The 16,768-nt window shown below is 39.8% G+C and overlaps 1 protein-coding gene across 21 annotated transcripts in view; it reads left to right on the top strand.

Annotated features, from left to right (window-relative positions):
* The window catches only part of ALPK1 (alpha kinase 1), a 117,756-nt gene that overhangs the window by 11,715 nt on the left and 89,273 nt on the right, over window positions 1–16,768 (top strand). For 14 of the 21 annotated variants that reach the window (XM_061164181.1, XM_061164189.1, XM_061164178.1 and 11 more), the window contains exon 2: window positions 7,595–7,642. The exons of 5 other annotated variants lie outside the window; for them this stretch is intronic. The gene's annotated coding sequence lies outside the window, so the exon portion shown is untranslated. Of the gene's footprint in view, window positions 1–4,614; window positions 5,866–6,859; window positions 7,292–7,594; window positions 7,643–16,768 lie in introns of those variants that run through there. 2 more of the 21 variants (XM_061164187.1, XM_061164185.1) reach the window with 2 other exon arrangements.

The following is a 16,768-nucleotide window of genomic DNA, read 5'->3' as shown; positions in this document are numbered from 1 at the left end:
GCATGGTCTCCACATTCTTTTGTTTCTCCTCTTTCTTCCCTGTGATCTAAAAAGAGCAATAGTAGTCGTACCACAGAAGCTGTGTTCCCCTAGGTCTGATTGGTGTGTCAACAGATTATGTGACTGGTGACTGTATGGTGTGCATTATTTGGGGTAAGGGTGGGTGTAGGTTAATTTACCACTTGGAAGACACACCAGACCTAATTGTCAAACCAAGTCTTTATATCCACTTTCTATCCAAAAAAATTTGTCTCTCTTCTCATCTCTTCTGTCCAAATTCTATCAACCTGTAGCTGCAAAGAAACAAAATACTTTAAATTATTCTAGCAATAATTTACTTTCTATTTCAAATGTCTTTTTGAACCTGAGATGAATTCTTCAATTCTGGTGTCAGCAAGACACCAGAATTTTATAGCATCCACTTGCATGGGTAGGGAGACAATAAATATATAAAAATATTTTTTGAAGTTGAAAAAGCCATATGTAAATTATGATGGATATTATAAAATCCCACACAAAATAATACTGTGTAATGAGCACACCTGACTTGTTAAGCTGTAACACTCTCCCTTCAAGTGCTGTGTGATCTAAGCTTGGGTTTAGCACCTGGAATTTTTATTAAGAGGAAGTGTGTGCATCTCAAGATATTTCTGAAATTCCATGGCTTCTCCCATTCCTAAAGAATTTCACTGACCCCTTTCCCAGAACACAGCTCATACACTGCTTTTCCTGTCCTTTAGTCTATTTCAGAAAATGATGGCTTTTCAAAATAAAATGTTCATTGGAAATGCTTTTATCTCCTGAGTTTTAAGTGTCTAGGTTGAAGAACTTTAACAGGACTGCACATTCAAACTTTTGGTGTAAACTAATTCCGCATTTCTTTTTATTGTGTTTGTTGCCTCTCTATACTCTGTTCTTTGTTACTGACATGCGAGCATGCTCAGTTGCTAAGTCGTGTCCGGCTCTTTGGTGACTCCATGGACTGTAGCACAGCAGGCTCCTCTGTCAATGGAGTTTTCCAGGCAAGGATACTGGAGAGGGTTGCCATTTCCTCCTCCAAGGGATCGTCTCAACTCAGGGATCAAACTCTCTTCTCCTGCATCTCCTGCGTTGGCAGGCAGATTCTTTACCACTGAGTCACCTGGGAAGTCCCTTTTAATTGACAGTGACATCTATTTCTGCAAAGTTGCTTTGGAGATCACTTTGTTTCTAGAGTTCTATGGGATGGACAGATTTAAAAGTAAGAATACTATCTGACGCTGTCATTCTTCTATGGCTGAAGAACAGAAAGAGATGATCATAGCTTAAATATCAGTTACATATTAATTTAATTTGCCCAAAATATGGTATACAAACCACCAATTTTAGATGACACATATCCCAACTTTGAAAATTTGAGTTGTGCTTAGTTCAAGGTACATTGAAAACGTAATTAGCTTTTAAAATCTATAATTTCATGGATATTATTGCTCAGGAAGATGTTAAGTAACAATAAATTTACTATTGATTTTAAGGAAATGATTAAGTAAAAACTATTACAGGTAATATGCAGATATAGTAAAGATTGTGAAGGTGGCATGTAAATGGCTAAAGTTTTGGAAATACAGCCCTAACATGTTTGAGAAGTGGATATTTTCTGAACCAGTGAAGTATCTTTGAACTTCACTGGTCCTTGGTGACAGATTTCAATGTTAACATGATCTGTTGAATTGCCTAATTATAGATGTACAAAATATAGATAGATAAATGCTTTATCAAACTTATCAGATCTACAGCCCTCACCACTTGTCATAAAATTGGAGAGATGCAGAATCTAGCTAATAGTTTTTGAAATAAGAATCATAGAGAGGATGAATTATCCAGAGTAAGTATTATGGCTCCATTCTGCCTGTTTCACTGAGACACCATTATCTCTGAAATTGGGGTGGGGTGGGTGGGAGTTGGGGAGGACACGGTAAATATCTTCTAGGTCCAGGGCCATTAATATATCATGGTATGTGCCAGTGACCATTAAAATAGTCATACTGGCAATTTTAAGGAATTCATTCTAGGGAGGAAATAATTCTAAGTCCCATGGAGAACATGTAGCTCCTATGCTAGCAGACCAGTCTGACACTGATCCTCAGTCACTTGCTGCTGAATTTTGAGAGAGGTGAAATAGGATTGTAGAATCACAGAGCTGGAAAGGACTTTAGAGTCCTTAGCAAACCCTCCTAATTCAAACGTTTTTCTTTTCCTAACATTCTTTTTTAAATTTTATTTTTAAATAAATTTTTAAAAAATACATAAAATTGTTTTATACTGGAGTATAATTTACAATGGTGTGTTAGTCTCAGGCGTACAGCAAAGTGATTCCATTATATGTGTATATATATATATATTCTTTTTCAGATTCTTTCCCATCTAAGAATTACAGAGTATTCAGTAGAGTTCCCTGTGCTATATAGGGGGTCTTTGTTGATTATCTATTTTATATGTACTAGTGTGTATATGTTAATCCCAATCTCCTAATTTATCCCCCACCACTCCACCTTTCCCATTTGGTAACTTTAAGTTTGTTTTGAAGTCTGTGAGTCTGTTTCTGTTTCGTAAATAAGTACTTTTGTATCATTTTTTTTAGTTATCACATATAAGTGATGTCATACTATTTTCATCTTTCTCTGTCTGACTTACTTCACTTAGCATGGTAATCTCTAAAACTCCCCCAATTTTAAAAGTGAGGAAAGTGAGGTCTTGCCTAAATTCACACAACTAGTTTGTGACACAGGCAGAATTAGAACCAGATCTCCTAATGTGTGATGAATGAAAAGAGACTGGGAGCAAGAGAATCCATGGGATTCTCCAGGCAAGAATACTGGTGTGGATTGCCATGCCCTCCTCCAGGGGATCTTTCCAACCCAGGATTCAAACCTGCATCTCCTGAGTCTCCTGCATTTCAGGTGGATTCTTTACCGCTGAGCCACCAGGGAAGCCCCTCTAAATAATAATATAAATGTTTATTATTCAGGCTTCCCTGATGGCTCAGGGGTAAAGAATCCATCTACAGTGCAGGAGATGCAGGAGATACAGCTTCAATCCCTGGGTCAGGAAGACCCCCTGGAGAAGCAAATGACAACCTACTCCAGCATTCTTGCCTGGAAAATCCCATGGACAGAGAAGCCTGGTGGGCTACAGTCCACGGGGTCGCAAAAGAGTTGGACATGACTGAGTATGCACACATTCATTATTTATTAATGCATGTTTATTAAGCATATTCTGTGCCGTAGTCCACCCCCTCCCCCGGCCGCCCTATCTATGGTTTTGCTTTTCATGCTTTTAGTTACTCTTGATCCAGAAATATTAAATGAAAAAATTTAGAAATTCCTAAATTTTATTTTGTGAATTCTTTTTAATTTGAAAAGAAAACCTTTTAGCTGTGCTGCGTCTTCGTTGCTGAGCGGGCTTTTCTCTAGGTGCTGGGGGCGGGGGGGCTCCTCCCCTCACTGCAGCGTCTTGTTGCGGAGGAGCACCGGCTCTCGGAGAGTGGGCTTCAGCAGCTGCAGCCCGTGAGCTCAGCATCTGCAGCTCCTGGGCTCTGGGACACAGGCGCAATAGTTGTGGTGCCTGGGCTTATTTGCTCCTCAGCATGTGGAATCTTCCCAGAGGGAAGGGATCAAACTTGTGTCTCCTGCAATGGATTCTTTACAACGGAGCCATCAGGCGCTTGCTAAGTCGCTTCAGCCATGTCTAACTCTGCAACTCTAGGGACTGTACCCGCCCCCAGGCTCCTCTGTCCATGGGATTCTCCAGGTAAGAACACCGGAAGGAGTTGCCAAGATCTCTTCCGGGGAATCTTCCCAACCCAAGGAGGGAACACACATCTCTTATGTCCCCTGCACTGGCGGGCCAGTTCTTTACCTTTGGCACCACCAGGGACAAACCCCTGAAATATTAAATTACCTTCCCTTTTGAGCAGCATGAGGAAATCCTGCGCTCTGGCCCAGGCGTGAATCTCGTGATTTGAGTGTTTGTGGAGCGCTGCCCACCGTTAGTCACCTGGCGGCCATCTTGGTTATCCAATACTCGGTCACAGCCGCAAGTCGGCCTTATTTTACTTCATAATGGCCCTAAAGAGCCAGAGTACTGACGTTGGCAATTCAGGTATGCCAAAGAGAAGCCATAAAGTGCTTCCTCTCAGTGGAAAGATGAAAGTTCTTGACTTAGTAAGGGAAGGAAAAAAATTGTATGCTGAATTTGCTAAGATCTACTGTAAGGACGCCTTCTATTCACGAAATTGTGAAGAAAGAAAATAAAATTTGTGCAAGTTTGGCTGCCACACCTCAAATTGCAAATGTTTTGACATAGTTTGAGCTTAATGTGTAGTTAAAGTAGAAAGGCATTAAATTTATGCAAAAAGTTATTTTGAGAGAGAGACAACATTCATGTAACTTCTTTTACAGTGTATTGTTACAATTGTTCTCCTTTATTATTAGTTATTGTTATTCTTCTGCTGTGCCTAATTTATAAATTAAACTTTGTCATAGATATGTATGTAGGGTATATACAGGGTTTGATACTGTCAACCAAAATTTGATTAACAATAAAGAAGAAAACATTGTTAGTACTGAAGAAAGGAAAAACTTGATCATTGCATTCCCACCTTTGAGGTCTGGATAATGTATTGGGCTAGTGATAAAGAAACTGCCTGCCAATGTAGGAGACATAAGAGACACAGATTCAATCCCTGGGGTGTGAAGATCCCCTGGAGGAGGGCATGACAATCCACTCAAGTATTCTTGCCTGGAGAATCCTGAGAATCCCATGGACAGGGGAGCCTTTATAATGCAGATGAACACTGCACACTAAACCGGGAGGGAGAAGGCCCAAATGGAGGGAGAATTTTATGCTTAAATTTTCTTGTCTTCCTTTAAAATATAAATTTTATCCCATCAGTTCTGTCCATGGTTTCAGGCATCCACTGGGGTGTCTTAGAAACAATCTCCTGTGGATACAGGGAGACCACCATATGTCACTCTTATTGCTACAAGGCTTATATACATTTATTTTATTTAATACTCACTACAGTTTGTGAGACAGGTACTATTATTCATCATATTTACTTAATAAATGGTAACAGGGATTATTTCCACCTCTTTGCTATGCTGTTAACATCATGCAATACACTTCCTCTACCTCTAATTCCAACCATTTACTAGAACTCTGCCAATTGTCTCTTAATATCCCTTCTGAGTAAGATGATACATGTGCCAAACCAGACTTTCCCCAGTACCTGCAACTCTGTCTGCCCTCCACTTGCCTTCCTGACTTGAACAGATAACTCCAAAGGAGGTTCTGGCCTTATCCCAGGCTCCTGCATCCTGCTATCAAGTGCACCGTGCCAGCCACATACACAATAGGAGAGATCTTTTCTTAGGAAAACTTTGATAAAAGCTAACAGTTACTACTGAGGGTTGAGATTAGTCATCTGTGTTAGGTGGGATGTGGGGGGCAGGCAAAGTGGTGAGGAAGTCTAGTTCTGAAGTAGGGCTGACAGAGAAAACACATGCAGAAACTGTCTCTGAGTTAACCATAGGATAAGAGTGAAAGAGGAGAAGGCAATGGTGACCCACTCCAGGAATCTTGCCTGGAAAATCCCATGGACGGAGGACCCTGGTAGGCTGCAGTCCATGGGGTCCCGAAGAGTCAGACACGACTAAGCGACTTCACTTTCACTTTTCATTTTCATGCATTGGAGAAGGAAATGGCAACCCACTCCAGTGTTCTTGCCTGGAGAATCCCAGGGACGGGGGAGCCTGGTGGGCTGTCGTCTTTGGGGTCACACAGAGTTGGACACGACTGAAGCGACTTAGCAGCAGCAGCAGCAGCGTGAGTAAAAGAAGCGCCACCAAAATAAGTATGGAGTCACAATGTTTTGTTAAATCACTTCTGAATGTATCTAGGCATCACAGTTGAGAGAGATATCAGACTGCTTGATTATAGTCAAAGAATACTTAAATTTTGAGAACTTACACTTTTTAAAGCTTCATTATAAATATTGTAACTATGCAGAGAAATAATGCTATCAAACTATAATGCTTATTTCTTAGTGCAACCATGGGTAATTCTTCTTTTCTTTTTTACCATATTTTTTCTCCAAATTTTCTACAATAACAGTTTTGCTCTCATAATAATGTTTCAAAATTCTAGATTCTTAAAAAATACATCAGATATAACTGTGGTACAACCTTAAAATCTATTATGATTTAAATACTTCTTGATCATGGCTTCTGGGAAGCATCTGGTAGGCTGGTAATAGCTCTCATTTGCAACCTAGTAGCCACCATGTGTGAAAAGGGAAGTTGGAGTGAAAGAAAAGCATTGCTTATTATGCAACAGATTTCAGAAGTTCCACAGCATCTTAACATCATAATTCCCACAAGTCACAGTTGTCAGAGGAAAGACTTTTTAGACTGAAGCTGCATGCATACAAAGTAAAAGACTCAGTGGACATGAGGGAACAAAGGAGTTCCCCTGGCTAAATTTTTCCCAAAAAATGTATCCCTTCCAATCACCCCATCTGCTTCCACTCAGCCTCTCTGACCACACAGTTCATCTAAGAGCTGGCCTTTCATTTCATTTGCCTGGAAAAGTAGAGTCATTAGCTGAGGCAGATCAGGATTTCAATGTGGACATTTTTGCAAATGTGATGTTTATTGAGTATCCAAGGGCACATAATCAAACAAACAGTTGAAAATATGCTTCTGTAAAGTTCAAGAGAGGTTTGAGTAGGAGAGAGGAAATAGCTGATTTTCAACCAATACATGTTATTTAAAGTATTAGTCACTCAGTCGTGTCCAACTCTTTGGGACCTCATGGACAGTGAACCCACCAGGCTCCTCTGTCCATGGAATTATCCAGGCAAGGATACTGGAGTGGGTAGGCATTCCCTTCTCCAGGGTATCTTCCCCACCCAGGGATCGAACCCATGTCTCCTGCATTACAGGCAGATTCTTTTCCATCTGAGCCACCAGGGAAGCACATGTTATTTAAAACCATAAATGAAATCACCAAGGAGTGGATTTAGACTGAGAAAGCAGGAGGGCCAGAGACTGAGTCTTTGCACATTCCAACATGATGGGATTTAGGAGAGGAAGAGAACCAGTCAAAAGGGCCATGAAGGGCTGACCTGTAATGTTGAAGGAAAACCAAAAGACTGTGGTGTCCTGGAGGGCGGTAGAGGAGGCAGGGTCTGCGTCACATGCTGCTGATGTGTTGACTAAGATGAGGAATGAGAACGGACCGTTGGATTTAGGTATGTAGAGTTCATCAGTGACTTTAATCAAGGCATTTTCAGTAGAGTGATGGGACAAAAGTCTGATTGGAGTAATAGTTGTCTTCCTGTGTATCGAAAGTGAGGAACTGTGATGACCAATTGTAACTTCTCCACTCTCTCAGGGGACAAAGGAACATGAGTTTCTTCTGTTCTCTTATCTGGATGTTTCAGATAGCAAGCATGCAGCAATGCTTATGATGCAATGCAGGAAATAAAAAAGTAGAGATTGTTTCTTACTGTGTTTGTTCAAAGGCCTCTGTGTTTAATTTTTTTTTTAACTAGGAAGTTCTTCTAAATCAGAAATGGATTGAAATCTAACACAGATTTGGGGTAAGTTTTCATATGAATCTTTTGAATTAAATTATTTTTTTCCTAATATATATAACTCCTAATATATTATAACTCTATATAGTCACTGTAGAAAATATGAAAAGAGGAAAATAATCAAGAAGTATTACTTTAGAGGCAAAAATTCAATATTTTGGTGTATTTCCTTCTGATTAATTTTTTATGTTCCCCTTATTTTTTAATTGGTGGAAAATTGCTTTACAATTTTGTAAAACAGTGCGAATCAGTCATAATTATAAGTATATCCCTTCTCTCCTTAACCTCCCTTACTTCCGCCTATCCCACCCTTCTGGGTCATCACAGAAAGCCAGGTTGGGCTCCTTGGCTACTGACTATTTTTAAATTATTTGCATGAATTGTGTAAACATGAAGTTTACTTTTATAACTATTTTTACATGTACACTTTTAAGTGGTATTAATTTACATTCACATTGTTGTGCTACCATCATTCCCATCCATCCACTGAATTCTTTGCATTTTGTACAGTCAAACAATCACTTTTCATTCTTCCCTCCACCCAACCCTGGCAACCATCATTCTACTTCCTGTCTCTATGAATTTGACAACTCTAGGTACCTTGTGTGAGTAGAATCAGGCAGTATTTGTTCTCTTGTGACTTATTTATTTCACTTAGTATGATGTTCTCAAGTTTATGCTTATTGTAGCCATTGTCAAAAGTTCCCTTTTAAGGCTGAATAGTATTCCATCATATGTATATACCACATTTCTCATATCCATTTATCTGTCAATGGACATATAGTTTGCTTCCATCTTTATTGTGCATGGATATCTCTTCAAGTCTCTGCTTTCAGTTATTTTGGGTATGTACTTGGAAGTGTAATTGCTGGATCATATGATTTTTCTATGTTTTAATTTTTTGAAGAATCATCGTGCTGTTTTCCATAGCAGCTGTACCATTTTGTAGTCCCACCAACAGCGTGCTAGGGTTCCAACTTCTCCACATTGTGGCCAGCACTTTTTCTGTTCCTGTTTTTTTTACAGTAGCCATTCTAATGGGTGTGAGGCAGCGTCTCATTTCAATTTTAATCTTCATTTCCTAGTGGTTAGTAAAGGTGAGCTTATTCATTTCCTTAATGGTTAGTAACAGGAAGCTTATCTTTTCCTATGCTTATTGAGCTTATCTTTTCCTATGCTTCTTGGCCATTTGTATATCTTCGTTGGAGAAATGTTGAAGTCCCTTGACTAATTTTTCAGTTGGGTTGTTTGTGTTGTTGGGTAGTAAGAATTCCTTGTATATTCTGGATATAAACTCCTTATCAGTTATATTATTTGCAAATACTTGCCCCATTCCATGGGTTTCCTTTTCACACTGTTTACTGTGTCCTTTGATGAACAAAAGTTTTTTAATTTGATGTAATCCAATTTTTCTAAAAACGGCAGCCCCCAGTTTTATTCTTCTTTTTAAAGATTGTTTTGATTATTTAGGGTCCCTTGAGGTTTTATATGAATTTTAGGGTGGATTTTTGCTATTTCTGGAAAAAAAAATCATTGATCCTCAGTGACTTTTTAAAATATAATTGCTATAATGCTGTATGAACTAATTTATATTCTATTTTTTCTTACTTAACATTATAATATAGTTATTCCATTAAAATATAAACATTAGTTCATTTTATTGAAACACTTCATAGAGATACTTTACAATGACTACAGGAAAGAAAATAAACAAATGGAAGTATACCCAAAAGATTAGAAAATATTTATGCTTCAAATTGTGTGACCTCTGTATACTTTGGATACTATAATCATAAAAATGAGAAAAATTTTATTTGACCCATGTCAGAGTGTTAAGATGCAATATTTACACTGAGTCGGAAGGAATGACAAGAAATTGTATTAGTTTAAAAGTCTGTTACAATGTGTATTTATACTACTTTTGACCAAATACAACTCTGGAATTCATTTATTTACTCAGGAAACATTACTGTGTCCCTGTAGTTTTTGAAGCCCTGGAAACCTAGATTTAAATTAGGTATGGTCTGGGGAATTCCATGGACTGTATATAGTCCATGGGGTCACAAAGGGAAGTGACATGACTGAGTGACTTTCACTTTCACTTTCACCTTCAGGGAAAGGGAATAAATACTAAAATTTCATTAAAATCTCGAATGTGTCATAAGCAGTGCAGGATCTTAGTTCCCCAACCAGGGATGGAAACTGTGCTCCCTGCAGTGGAACTGTAGAGCCTTAACCCTGGACTTCCAGGAAAGTTTTGTTCATTTTAGAAAAGCAAATAAAATAGAGTAATTGGGGCATTCGCTGGCAGTCCAATGAGTAGGACTCTGTGCTTTCACTGATGAGGGGACAGGTTCAATCCCTGGTCAGGAAAGTAAGGCCCCCTGCAAGCTGTGTGACACAGCCAATAGATAAAAAAAATAAATAATTTAACAATAAGGTCTTATGGTATAGCACAGGGAACTACGTTTAATACCTTGTAATAAACCATAATGGAAAAGAATAGGAAAAAAAGAAATATATGTCTAACTCAGTCACTTTGCTAAACAGCAGAAATTGGCACAATATTGTGAATCAACTATACTTCAACTTTAAAAAATTAAAAAAGAGCTGAGTTACCTATCGAAGGTGACAGGAAGAGTGAGTGGCAAGACTGCAATACAAGCTCAGGGTTGTCTACCTCCAGCTCATGCCCTTTTCACTTTCCCGGGCTGCTTTTCCCCAATTATGACCTGAAAGGAGGCTGGAGTATATACAACTAACTTATATGAACAAAAAACTGTGATGGCACATACTTAACACTAGGTAAGAGTCAAGAAAGGTTTTAGAGAGGTGGCACTATAAAACTCAAAAACTGAAGATTTCACTAAAGATGGGGAGAACTGCCTTCGTTCATTCATTCATCTGTTCACAAACCTGCACTGAGCTTCCCCCGTGTGTTAGTCACACGGCATGCTCCAGCCGTGTGCTGGAGATTCAAAAGAGAACCAGTAAGACCCTGCCACTCTCAGGCCTCACAGTCTCTTGGGAGACAATTAAGTAACCGATGTATAACAGAGCCTTTGGACCAAGCTCTGCCACAGAGTCAAAAGCAACAGAGTGCTATGGGATGCTGTTCCGGGACGCGAAGGGCAAGTGCTCAAGGGCAGAAACTGTGCCACATTACTTGCCGAGCTGAGCAAGGCAGGGTGGACTCTCCAGGCCAAGATCAGAGGCCTAGACTTCATCCCAGCGGCAACAGAAAGCCAGCAGACTTGTTAAGTAGAGAAGTGACGCTGTTCTGTTTTTAAGAAGCTATCTGGCAGACCCTGAGGGGTGGAGCGTGGAAAACAGAGAGAGGCAGATAGCAGGAAAACCAGTGTGAACTGGAGAGGACCTGGAACAGGCAGCAACAGCAGAGACAGGCAGAGGGGAGACCGCATTTATGAGAAGTTCGTCAGGCTTCGTCAGCTGTAGGATGTATAGTGTGAATAAGGTAGCAGTCAAGACGAGCGTGAACAAAGGCTTCAGTGCACGTGTATGTTCAGAACCACTGCATTATTTGCTGGTGAAGGACCTCTGGAGCATTTCATAAACAGATAATACTCTTTTAATTGCCAGTATATCTTTCATATATTTAGTCACTCTAAAATACTCTAATAGTTCAATAGATCTTTTTTTTTTTTCTCTCAAGGCATTTAAACATGCCTTGCAATGCTAGTGAGTGAGTGAAAATCGCTCAGTCATGTCTGATTCTTTGCGACTCCATGGAACTGTACAGTCCATGGACTTCTCCAGGCCAGAATACTGGAGAGGGTAACCTTTCCCTTCTCCACGGGATCTTCCTAACCCAGGGATCGAATTCAGGTCTCCCACATTGCAGGTGGATTCTTTACCAACTGAGCCACAAGGGAAGCCCTTGTTAGCACTATTTCTCCATAGCACAGTGTGATTTTTATTGTTGTTACAATGGAATATCCTAGAGATGAAACAATGGATTATTTTTTTCTGTACTGAAATTCAAAACAATTAATGGATTTTTACTGAAACAGGGTTAAAAAAAGATTGTTGGTTAGGTAAATGGTATGTGTCACTATTTTAATATTTCAAAAAAGTTTTCCAGTTTCTTACACGGTGACTGTCTTGTGATTTATTTATAACTTTTTTGTTTTGTGGCATGCCATATTTGTTTTCATTCGTAAATAAAAATACGCGTGCGTGCACAGTCACTAAGTCGTGTCCAGCTCTTTGCGATCCCACTGACTGTACCTCTCTAGGCGCCTCTGTCCATGGGATTTTCCAGGCAAGAATAGTGGAGTGGATTGCCATTTCTTTCTCCAGGGGATCTTCCCGACCCAGGAACTGCACCTGTGTCTCCTGCATTGCAGGTGGATTCTTTACCCCTGAGCCACCAGGGAAGCCCAAGTAAAAATGAACATGTATTAAGAGTTATCTCATATGCCTAAGCTGTTATGTGCCACCAGAAGAGGGCGGCAGTGAGGCACTATAAAGAATAATATTTACAGATGCTTCAGTTGCAGAGTTAAGACCATGATTTGAATGAATGGATACATTCCTTCTGGCTAACATCCTAATTAACTGGCTTATTTTCTGAGCTAGAGACTATGACATAAACATTGCCACAGAAATTTCAGAAAATCTGATGTTCTCATAATGCAATGAGATGAGAAATTTATGGAAATTTCTATTAAAACTGATGAAGATTAACACTAAGAAATACTCTGAAAATTTTACATCAGTTTAAAAGGAAGAGATTGGAGGATGAGTTAAAAGTAAGCATGCTGTTTCTTGTAATTTCAACAGTGTATGCAGAGAATGTAATAGTTTACAGAGACAATAAAAGGCATCTTATCTTCTTTGAACATTATAGATATTCATGAAATAAAAAGAAGCATTTCCAGTTTATCATATATGCAGTAAGCAATGAGTGGCATTAATCAACTAACAGAGGCTGCCCATATTTAGCCAGTATCTTCTTTTAGAAACATTTAACAACCACAACTTTTGAAATTGAACTATAGTTGATTTACAATGTTGTGCTAATTTCTGCCGTACAGTGAAGTGATTCAGTTATACATATATATCCAGATATATATCCATTCTTTTTTAAAAAATATATGCTTTTCTATTATGGCTTATCACAGGCTATTGAATGTAGTTCTCTATGCTATTCAGCAGGTCCTTGTTACCTATCCATCTAAATATAATAGTTTGCGTGAGCTAACCCCAGACTCCCACTCCATCCCTCCAACACACCTCCTTCCCCTTGGCAATCACACATGAGCAAGTATTTTTTGAATACCTTTATGTACTAGGAATTGTTTTCAGTGTTGAATATCCCAGGCTATAGGACAGAACAAAACAGGCACATTCCCTGACCTGTTGAAGGGTATAATATAGTGGGGAAGATAGACTTTAAACAAAACCTCACAATTATTCATTAGTTATAGGTGAGAGAAAAGATGGAAAGCAGTCTACCCCAGGGCCATAAATAAATTAGTTTGGGTTCAACCCCCAAGTTGGAAAGTAAATAAAATTTTTAAAAGGACTCAAGAACAACTTCTCTGAAGTTCTTAACACCCATTTGTATTATCCATGTGTTTTAACAATACATAAAGTGGATCAGATAAAATTTACAGATGTGTGAAAACAACATTGCAAAAGAGTATTTGGGTAGTTGATAAGCAGCAATAAAACACTTTGCCAATTTGAAGTGTTATAAAATGCCCCGAGCCTCCCAGACCACCTCAATCAACTCCACCAGTCATCAGGCTAGCCTGAGCTGCCACTGAGACTCTGTCCTCTCTTGATCCACTCTAAACTACAGATCCCTATCAAGTCTGAAAAACTGGTGTGTGATTATAATCCCCCCTCTTCTTTTTCATTTGTCTTCATTGGCAGTTTACCCAGGCTGTGAGCCCACTCTAGACCCCAATTCCCAGTTTTCCCAGGCTATGAGTCCACTTCTAGACTCTCTAGCTTCCCTGTGAGTCTAGACCCCTTGGTTAAATTAGGTTATCTAAATTTCTACAAGCACTATAGACTTCTGTTTTGTCTCTGACCTCCATTGTATACACTTCCCAGACCCGGGTTCTCTCAGCTCTCTAGGCCCGAGCTAATACAGTGTCCCAGCTGACTCTGCCGGGGTCCATTATGAGGAACCATAGCTGGCTCTGAGAGATGCTTATTGACTCTTTTCTTCATCCTTAATTGTCTTTTCAATTCTCCACAGCACTTTATTCAATCCAGGCTCTCTCTTTTCAAGCTGAATTTCCTCCTGCCAAATTTCCTTGTATCTGACTCATAGGTTACCAGATTATACATGGAAAATGCTCAGATTTTCTCTGAACCATTAGCCATTTGTTCCCCCTTCCATTCTGCCTCAGAAAAACAATATTCTACCTTGTATTCAAGCCTACTCCTTTCTGTGTTAAAGTGACATCTTTTTACCTTCTTTGTGACTTGTCTCATTATTCCTTGTCCCTTTCTTTCATTTCTCTTTTTTAAAAATTTTCCCTTCTGACATCATCTCCTTAGCCTGCACACATATTCAAATTGAATCATTCTTTATGAAATAGTCATTTCCTTTGAGACTATATTCTATCTTTTCCCTTCTTTTACAACCACACTTCTCAAAATAGTAGTCCCTATTTAAGTCTACATTTCATCCCTTTCACTTCCTTGTTTAACACTCATCCATCAACTAATGTCCTCTTCTGAAACGTCTGTTTACAGAATTGATGGGAACTTCCCAATCACCCAATTTAGTTGCCACTTCCTAGTCACTTCCTGGGGCTTCCTGCAGTATCTTGTCTCCACAGTCTCCTGGTTCTCACACTTGGCCGGCTACTTCTTTTGCAGGCTACTGTTTTACTACTTGGCTTCTGGAAGTCTAGAAGTCCATGTCCTCTGCACACCCTAACTTTGCCTCCTTTATTCTCATGTCATGGCTTCAAGTATTGCCCCTTATTCCCAAGTTTATCTCCTGTTCTAATCTCTCTCGTGGGTTTAACTCACATTTCCCACCTCTTGTAGAGAGCAGTTTCTCTGCGAGGTTTCATGGGCACTTCAAACAGAACTCGTCTGAACTCACCATCTCTCAGTGGCGTCCAGGCAGTCTGAACCACCTGCTGATTCCAGTCAGTATCTGCAAGATCCTTTTGCCCTTTGTTCTTGCGTGTCCCTATCCCATGCTGTCTGTCTGCACAGCATCTCCTCACACCATTTCCCTTGTTTCCTATACCCTGCCTCTCCCCCATTTTTCCCACTTGTTACAGTTGCCATCCTTCAATGTTTGACTCTTGTTTTACCTTCAGAATAAATAATAACTGAACTAAATCTCCTCTTCCCTATTCTTCACCCATTCTTTGCTTAGAATTCAACTGTATCTGGTCATACTCAGGCTTGTATTTGAGATACACCTTTGGGCTTGCTGTCTCTATCAAAGCCGGAGTCCTAAAAGGACTGGGACTGTGTCTTATTCACCTTTATATCTCTACTGCAAACCACGGCACATAGCAGAAACCCTGAACATTTTGGTTAGTTTGTGTTGTTGGAAGAAAAGTACCACAGATCTTAATTTTTAAGAATTGTTTATTTTGAAGAGCACAGTTTGTAATATGCAGGCTACAAATTTGGGAGATTGCAGAGAGTACAAAAACAAATATATTGACTAAAGTTGACATTTTTGCCTTTATCCTATTTCAGTTGACACAGATTTTTAGGCAATTCTACTCTGTAAGAGGCTTGTTTAAGGGTGATATGATTCTTGGAAATCAAGATGAAGTCTCAGGGTCTGGGATTTTATTTTACTTTCCTTAGAGTTAGTGCGTTAGCCTGGCACTTTTCCACGGATGCCGACTGAAGGCATGAGACTCTTGGGTCAAAGACCAAGGACTTTACTACTCAGAGCACAGCAAGTAGCACGACCATCATGTTGCCGTCAGCTCCTCATGTCTTCTTGGGTCGCAGGAGTGATCCTGAGCAGTCCAGATCCATGCTGGTGTGTTTGTGTTGCAGCCGGGTCACAACGAGCTTGAGGAATCCTCTTTGGCCCAGAGGAAGACATTGCCTCACTCCTCAGAGTTGCTGTAAATACAACCTGATAGATAGCCCAGAAAGAAGAGATTCGTCAGGCATTCATAACATACCCCGGCAAAGGAAATGGCACCCCACTCCAGTGTTCTTGCTTGGAGAATCCCAGGGACGGCGGAGCCTGGTGGGCTGCCGTTTATGGGGTCGCACAGAGTCGGACACAACTGAAGCGACTTAGCAGCAGCAGCATAACATACCCAGAGTCAGCCTGCAATGCAGGAGACCCTGGTTCAATCCTGGATTGGGAAGAACCCCTGGAAAAGGAACTGGCAACCCACTCCAGTATTTTTGCCTGGAGAATCCTACAGACAGAGGAGCCCAGTGGGCGTCAGTCCATGGGGTCGAAAAGAGTCAGACAAGACTGAGCAACTAACACTTTGTCCCCTGAGAAAGCAGTTCTAGATTTTAAACCCAATGAGAAGAAAAAAAAATCAGAGGGTCAATGAGAATAAGACTTTTTAGTCTACCTGGTTTTATAACAAAATTTCTAAACACTTTACCTCATGAGAAGTGAATCTAGGACTCATATATAAAATAACCACCAACTAAATCCAAACAACCTAAGGCAATGTCTGTAACTTGCTAAGTTAGTATTACAGTAACTATAGTTTTTTTACATCTGCAACCTTTTTGCCACATACTGAGTTTCTTTGAAAATGTTAAGAACTTTATACTCATCAGAGGGTTTTTATCAGGGATGACTTTTACTCTCTCAAAATGGTAAATTGAGCTGCAAATTAGAGTATGCTAGTAAATTGGATTAGTTAGAATTAAACACTTCCTTAGATAAGTGCAGTTGAACAAATGAAATATCTTTTCCTCTTAAGATCCTCTTGAAGGAAAGGAATTAACCTGAAATATCTTGTCAGCGTATAGAGGTGAGGTACTTGAAACAGGAGAAGGGGACAACAGAGGATGAGATGGTTGGATGGCATCACCGACTTGATGGACATGAGTTTGAGCCAGCTCCAGGAGTTGGTGATGGACAGGAAAGCCTGGTGTGCTGCAGTCCATGGGGTCGCAAAGAGTCGGACATGA

This window comes from Dama dama, chromosome 17, assembly GCF_033118175.1.
Source record: "Dama dama isolate Ldn47 chromosome 17, ASM3311817v1, whole genome shotgun sequence".
Classification (NCBI taxonomy): Eukaryota; Metazoa; Chordata; class Mammalia; order Artiodactyla; family Cervidae; genus Dama; species Dama dama.
The sequence above is the reverse complement of the archived record's forward strand: the minus strand, read 5'-3'. Positions and strand labels throughout refer to the sequence as shown.